Raw genomic sequence first — 8,965 nt, forward strand, 5'->3', positions numbered from 1 at the left:
CTTAATTTCTGAAATTTCAAAATCTCCTAAACTAAACGTTTAATAATGAAAATTTTTCAAAAACTGTCAAATAATTTTATTTACAAGCTTTTATCCGCAAACGTTAATAAAGTGACTATACTTTTATGAGTAATAAATATCACAAGTAAAAGTTTTACTTTTCAGCCATGGAGTAAAATTCAATTTTTGCGTCTTAGCACTTTTTTTACGGTCATTTACCCAATATTGAAGTACGTTGTAGATCATCAGCACTACCAACTGCACTAGTTAAATTAATAAACACCTTCAATACAAATATTGATACTGTTGTCTATAAGCGTCCTTTTCATGATGCAAGCGTGCTGATTATTTTGTTCATTTACTTGTTAATTATAGTGTTACTTTTTACTTTCAATCTGAATACGTTTGCGAATAAAAATATTTATGTTATTCAGAATAAAAGTGAATTCATGTGGCTCAGTCGAATTATTTGCCTCACTACGTTCGGTAAGATAAACGTTCAGCTTTCCTACATAAACTATCACTTTTACTCTTAATAACATTTTGTATAATTTTTTGATAAAAAAATGGAAGCTAATAGTTTTACTTAACTTGACCTGACCAAAAACTACAAAGAATTAATAATTTTCATGATGTTAAAAAAAGTTTAATAATATTTTTTCAGAAAATTGGTACAAAAAATTTATCCACTATAGTAAGATTAAAGAAATAATTTTTTTCTTCTTGTTTTTTATTATTTTTTTTTTTACATAAAGCTTATTACTTTCGTTGAAAAATTTTAGTTTAATTTTTTTAGCAGTTTTCAAATCACTCAATGCTTTGCGCTCTAATTAAATTCTCTTAAAAAAATATCAAATACCAACTTGACAATAATAAAGAAATTAAACGAGTGCTGTTTATTTTTCGTTTTTCTTGCCACTGGTAGATCCTCATTATTTTATATCAGGTATCAGTCAGAACTGTTACAAATTCCATCAGGAATTCAACGTTGTATTTGATTTTTATCTCGACATGTCAACAGGAGAAAAGAAATATGTCGGAACATGTTCCATGAAGAATTTTTGATTAATATCTTTGAGAATTTTAAGTATTAAAGTTTATGATTGTGCAATTTATTATAGCCGGAGTTAATGGAAGAGTTATAAAGTGGTTTCCAAATAAAAGACATTGTGTTAGATATGCTTCACTATTTTATGCACAATTAAACTACAAAATTTGCATAAGACTGTTTTTACAGAACCTTTGTGCTCTAATAAAAGTCTGAAACAACTTTCTGTAGCAAAGAAATAAGCGTTGTTTTAACACTTTTTGATATTTCTTTACCATATTACAGCTTTTAAAATAATTTTCAGCTCGACGTGGTATTCAATGAATAATTCATTGTGATTCAGCTTGACTTGATGGCGTAAATGCGTCCATTGGACATGCTTATGGATGATAGATTCTTTCCTATACATTATTATCTCCTCTATTTTTCCTTTATCATCAACCAGTTCACATTTTTCTTGCATTTTCTCTCATTGTAAAGCTCGCTCCATCAGATTCAAGCTCAGTACTTCAATGAGACTTATTGTATTCCTAACTACATTCTTGAGAACTTGACTCCGTTACTTATTCACACCCATACATGAGCATGAGGTGCATACAAATTTTTTTAGTGGACCACACCTCTCCACTGATTAAATTTGCTAATTAATTGAATTAAATTTGATAGTTAATGTGAACATCTTGTAACAAACTGTTATGGTTATGAGCAGAAATCAAGTAAAATCTAGGTCAACGATTTACTTTTCTAAACACTAAATTCGTTGTTTGAGCATGGGGTCCCACACTTATTTGTCTAGTTGAGAATTAATTATGTTGAAATTTGGTAATGTAGAGCATGAGAAAGTCTAAATATCCCTGGTCAGTTATTATCATTAATATTGAAAAATTGACTAGTTTTTGCAAGTTTGACTGCTACCAACTTTTATCATCTTTTAATAGTTTTGCTATAGAACCAAAACATCTTAAAATTATCTTGATAGGTAACAAATTACCAGTGTAATGACTTGCAATAAACACGTTTTAATGTCTTTTTGTTATTTTATAAAATACAGGGTGTTTCATAACTTGCGCCCCAGCGAAAAATGATAAAATAAGATACCAGAAACATGGAAAAAATGTTTAAAAAATTCTATCTCTAAGAATTTCGAAATTATAAGTGTTTAAATTTTGTGCTTGTTATTCAAATGTCAAATGCTAATAGTCAAAAATTTTTAGAGTTTTCCATGACTTCTGAAACCCCTTGTATAAGCATTTCTTGTTTTTAATGTGTAATTTAGGTACTTGTGTTTTGTGCAGAACGAAAATATTTGGTTCGCAAAACTAGTAGTAGAAATTAGGAAAATCAATAGTTATAATTTCTCAGTAAACTACGATAAATGTCATAAGATAAGCAACCTTCGGGGCGGTCGAGTACCTAATTTGTACTACGTTTATGGAGCATTAAATTTGTCATTAATTGTACAAGTAGTAAAATATAGAGAGATTATGCCAAGTTACCGTTAAAACAGAAATATCGAATGCAAGAAAATCAAAAATTTTATCAAATAAACACTGAAACTACAGATTGCAAAACTTTTAGTTTTTACGTGAAAATGTAACAAAACAAATAAAAAAACTTAAAAAAAAACATTAAATAATTTATAGTTATTTTTCCATGTAAAACAAAACTCTACCAAAAAGTGCATAATTAAGGTTCAAATTTTTAGGTCTTTAAAAAATCAAAAATAATTGCCTAGAATAGGCGTGAAAAATCGTTGAATCGATCATTAAAAAACATTAAAATTGTATAACACAATTTTTGCATGCATTTTAAGGACAGTGTAGAAAAAAAATTAAACAAAAACTTAAAATAGATAACAAAAAATCTCAAATACGTTGTTAGACAGCATAACGTAAGATAGGAATTTAGCCAAAAATTGTCTATATTTTTCAAAAATTTAGTGTATTTGAATTGTAATAAATTATCAACTTGATGAACAAAAAGTATTTTGCATAAACTAATTATTTTACAAAAATAGTATATTATTCAACGAGTGACAAAGTTGAGACGAGCCGAAGGCGAGTAGAGTAATTCATTTAAGTGGAAATGGCCATTTTTTACGAGTTTAATACTATACTTTTTCTAATCTTAAATAATGACTGTAATATTTCATTTTATATTTTCTTTTTATTGTCACATACACGTTAATTATTATTTTTCCAAATTTCAACTTTGTCCACAGTTGAAGATTTTTCTCAACTGAAGATATTTGAGAAAAGTACAAATTCTTTAATAATAATAATCAAGCATAAAAATGTGATCCTTTTTCAAGAATTAATTTTTTTGAAAGGTAACTCATTATCAAACCTTTTTTTACAATGAACTACGTTTGTTTATTCAATTTTTACCAAAAAAAATATTCACTTAAATCGCCATTTTGACAAAAAAATCGCAGAACTCTAAAACAAAACAAAATCACATTTTCAAAACATTCCATTTTTTGTAGCATTTGCAAATGATTAAAAAAAACGCTTAGTGTCACACTTTTTCTTTACTCTGTTTAGAAACAAACAGCCAAAAATCTCCGCTCATAATTAAGTTAAATTTCAAATTAAATTGTTCAAAGTTTTAGAAACTTTTTTGTTCATATGCAAAATATATTTTTAAATTGTTTTTTTGTATTAATTTCCATTGTCCTGGTTTTCTTTCGTCATTTATGCTTGAAAACAATAAAATAAACAATCTCTTATTATACAGGGTGTTTCATAACTTGCGTCTCAGAAAAAATGCCAAATAAAATAAGATGCCAAGAACATGTAAAATATACAGGGTGTTTACGGTCTTATTTATTTATTTTAATATTTGCTATACATGTTCATAAATCCATCAAACAGTGTACAGTGGGGGACACAGAAAACTGGGCAGATGTGTCATTCAGTTGTCAAAATTTCTAAACTATACCTTAGGTACTCATAACCAAGCTTTTAATGTTTGACATATTTGTCTTTTTGTACATCCTGCTTTGAATAAGAGCTATTGCGCCAGATGTTAATTAAAAACTGATACAGCTGGCATTTTGCAAAAATTGATGTATGTCAAAATTCATTTGACAATTTTTTTTAAATATCAATTATAATGACGGTAAAGGTGCATTTACATTGACATTTTTTGAAATGACAAGTAAAGACTGCCCAGTATTCTGTGTCTACAACTGTACCAATATTTAGGAGGTTTATAGCATATTCCTAATAATAACAATTGTGTGATATTTTTTCTCGGTTGCAGTATTTCTGTAGTCTTCTATCAGTCAAAAAAATTTGACATTTGACTTTTTAATGTCCATTTATTGTTACCAATAATCTTGTAAAGGAAGTCTCGTTTTTTTGTTTAAATGGAAATGCCAAACATTTTTAACGTTGGCATCACTAGTAAATTTATTCATGGTAATTTTAATAAAGGAAGTTGGCAGTTTCGGTTTTTTGAATTAATTTGAAAACAATGTCATTAAACGTCAACACAAAAAATCGTCTAAGAATATTTTGAGACGAAACACCAAAAAAGGAACAAATTCAGTACCGATAATAGTTTTTATAAATTTGGAAACGAATAGATTGCAAGTAGGAAGTTAGAAAAAGGGTCTGTTAAAATGTAGACGCACTTTGTAATGCAGGTTTGCTAAACATTCTCAGTTTTTATCAAAAAATTGACAAGAATACAAAATAAACATAAATGAGAAAGAACCTCGGAAAGAACGCAATTAAATTAGTGTCTTGTGCATCGTTTTAAAGGAACGAATTAAAAAAGTAACAATTTTGAAACTAAAGCTGAAGAAAAATTTATAAAATACATCAACTTTCAGCTCATTTCAATACACAAAATTTATTGCCAATCATCATAATACCCACTTTTGCTAAATAACTTTTTTCTGTATATACATCCTTTTTCTTTAAAGTTTTTGTAGCAAAAATTTTGATAACATCTCAATTTGAAAACAACTATAATTTTTTAATAAAGTTTCTAGGGACAAAAATAAAATTTGTGGCTACGGAGACAAGCTGCTACCAATTTTTTCACCAAAATTTTGACTTGACAATTTCGAATTAAAGAAAAAACAGAGTTTATATGTTTTTTCATAATTATTATTACTATTACATATCTTATGACATTATTTTGAAAAACAAACGTTAAATATGACATCAATTAGGTAATCTGTAAGCTATTTCCGCCAAACTGGTACTAATATGCAACTTGATTTTGCAAAGCAAATGCCTTGAATATTAAACCGTTCCCATCTAGTGCCATAACAATAATCTTTAGTATTCTCCTCTTACATAGTCCTCGGTGGCTTTACAAGCGAATAATTTACATTTCAACTATTATTACCTTGTTTCTTGCAAACGATCTATTGATGAAACAGTTGTTTGGTTGATTAATATTCAAAATCAAATCCGAAAATGATCAGCAATTACTGAATGCACTAAGTAAGCAGCAGTGCAGTGAAAGACGTTTCTATTCAACACTTGGATGTAATTATCTAGGCTGAATGTACCATCATGATTAAAAACTAGTAACTAAAAGGAGGCCACAATCGTTTAGATTTATTACACTGAAAATAAAGAATCAGGTGAGTGATAATACCAGCATCCGAAAAGTTATTCTGTGGGCGACCCAACACCATAATTTAGAGGTCAAGAAGACAAATTTTCTTAAAAACTAAAGATAATGCTTCCTAGAAGCATTATCTTTAAATTAATGAATGCAACGAAGGTCGCGAAGAAGCTAGTTAAAGATTTTTTCACTCAACAACATTAATTTTTTTGAATAACTTACAATGTGGTCAAGCAACCTAATTAAAAGTTACTGGACATTTGAGACAATTTTTGCTCATTATAGCATAGCTATGCCGTTTCAATCTTTTTCCACCGACTTATTACAAGTGGTTTTAGTAGTCTTGTCGGTTTATATATTCCGAATTTATTGACTTTGATTGAAACATGTAATGCATTGCGAGAATGCACTTTGGTTTAGTTTTGTTGTCTTCTGTTGCACCTTCACTGGAATATGAGACCGCACCCCCGTGTCGTTCTGCAAGATTGCGGCCTTTCCTCTTACTACAACGAAAAAATCGACGAAACATGAATGCTAAATTCGCAGGAAATGGTTTAATAAATTAATAAAATAACTAATAAATCAGAAATTATTGATTGATTGGAGTATGCGTAACGGTCAACTATTTATAATTAATTAGCAATTAAATTGTTCGTGAAAAAAGTATCCAACACAATAATTACAACCGTTTTTTTTTGTTTTCATTTTCCTGAAAATTCAAATTTTCAATTTTTACATCGTAGTGATTCATCAAATTTTGAGTAGCAATTTTTCTATTATTATTACTTTTTTGTTATTGTTCTGCTTCAAATTTAACACTTTAAAAATTCAAAACTTAAAAACTATCGGTCGTAGTCTCTTGGACCCCCCAGGAGTTCAAAAAATGCTATTTTTTCGATTTTTTCAAATTTTTGCAAAAGTTATACAAGTCTTGTCAGTTGTTTAAAGAAAAACTTTCGGTGAACAATAATTTTGCTTTTTGTCATTTTCTTATTGTTTTATTTCCTGTATTCCTTTTAGTAGTTTTTCTTGATTTTAGTTAAACTTTAATGCATTTTTCATTTTACTTTTTTGCTTATTTTTTCATTTTTTATTTATTTACTTTTCTGTTTTTTGTGTTTATTATAATTCCTTTTTTTCTTTTATTATTTTTTTTTCGAAAACTATAAATGTCACTAAAAATGTGAAAAATCGATTGAAATTTATTTATAATTATCTATGAAATAATAAAAATCCGGAGTTGATTAGAATTACAGTTTCGGCTAGAAACTTGTTTTTAATTTTTCGACATTTTAAAATAAAAAATTTATAACTCATAAACTATTGATTTTAAGTGAAAATAGTTTGTGTTGGCGAATTTTCTGGACAATTTCATGTAAGATTTATTGTCGATCGGGTTTTTTCGGGAAACAAAAAAATCGTACTTTAAAATAAGCACCCGGAATCGCTTAAAACAGCTCAATACCTCCAAAACTACTTGTCGTAGAGCATTTTAACTGGTTGCGCCTTGTTTGGCATGTGATTTGACATCTGGAAAACCGGTTTTCTAAATTTTTTACAATTGAATCAACGATTTTTTTTTTTTGAAAAGTCAATAAATTATATTTCTTTAAGTCGACATTTTTGCATTTCTGTTTTTTTAATTTTTGCATTTTGTATCCAAAAGAGCTTGAAAAACGTCGTTTATTTTATTGATTTTTTAACGCTGATTATGATGCTGTTTGACTTTTTGCATTAACTCTTTTAGTTTCGCTGTAATTGATGTTTGAGACTTCAATCAATTTTGAGGTAAAAAAATCGGTTTAAAAAAAAATTAAATATGTCTTTCTCATTAAGTCTCACTAGAAATGTAAAAAATCCATTTAATTCTGTGGATAATTATCTATGGAACAGCAAAAACCCGAAATTAATTGGTTTTACAGTTTCGGCTGTAAACCTGTTTTTTTTTTAATTTTTTTAAAATAAATAAAAACATAACCCCAAAACGATAAATTTTAAGTAAAAGCAGGCAAATTTCCTGATCATTTTATGTAAGCTATGAAAAATGGTATATTTTAAAATCAGCGCCCTGAAACGCTTAAAATAGCTCAATATCTTCAAAACTACTTGTCGTAGAGCATTTTAACCGGTTTTTCCGTATTCGCCATGTGATTTGACGTCGAGAAAATCGGATTACTAAAGTTTTTACGACCTAATCGATGTTTTTTTATTAAAAAATCGACATTTTTGCATTTATTTCATTTTTGAATTTCGCAAGTAGTTAAAGTCTAATAAAGTCTATAAAAGTTTGAAAAAACTCTATATATTTTTTAACGCAMATTATAATGGTGTTCAAGTTTTTTAGTATTGTTATAATCGCTATTTGAAACTTGACGAAGTTACAACTCAGATTTTAAAATTTTATACATTTTTTTTGAAAACTATAAGTTTTACTAAAAATGTAAAAATCCATTGAAATCTATTTTTAATTATTTATCCAATGGTTAAAACCTAGAGTTGATCGGAATTATAGTTGCGGCTAGATACGTGTTAAAAATTTTTAATTTTTTTTAAATAAATAAAACGAACCAAAAAACAATAAATTTTAAGTGAAAGTAGGCAAATTTCCTGGATATTTTTATGTAAGATATGAAAAATGGTATATTTTAAAATCAGCGCCCGGAAACGCTTAAAATAGCTCAATATCCTCAAAACTACTTGTCGTAGAGCATTTTAACCGGTTTTTCCGTATTCACCATGTGATTTGACGTCGAGAAAATCGGATTTCTGAAGTTTTTACGACCTAATCGATGTTTTTTTTATTAAAAAAATCGACATTTTTGCATTTTTTTCATTTTTGAATTTTGCAAGTAGTTAAAATCTATAAAAGTTTGAAAAAACTTTATTGATTTAAATAACGCTGATTATGATGGTGTTTGACTTTTTGCATTAACTCTTTTAGTTTCGCTGTAATTGATGTTTGACACCTGAAAAATCAAATTTGAGGTAAAAAAATCGGTTTTAAAAAAAATTAAATATGTCTTTCTCACTAAGTCTCACTAAAAATGTAAAAAATACACTAAAATCTGTGGATAATTATCTATGGAACAGCAAAAATCCGGAATTGATTAATTTTACAATTTCGGCTGTAAACCTGTTTAAAAAAAAATATTTTTTTTAAATAAATAAAGACATAACCCCAAAACGATAAATTTTAAGTGAAAGCAGGCAAGTTTCCTGATCATTTTATGTAAGATATGAAAAATGGTATATTTTAAAATCAGCGCCCTGAAACGCTTAAAATAGCTCAATATCTTCAAAACTACTTGTCGTAGAGCATTTTAACCGGTT

The sequence above is a fragment of the Tribolium madens genome, unplaced genomic scaffold, assembly GCF_015345945.1.
Source record: "Tribolium madens isolate multiple individuals breed KSU strain unplaced genomic scaffold, Tmad_KSU_1.1 Scaffold_96;HRSCAF=242;Tcas5.2_LG5, whole genome shotgun sequence".
NCBI lineage: Eukaryota > Metazoa > Arthropoda > Insecta > Coleoptera > Tenebrionidae > Tribolium > Tribolium madens.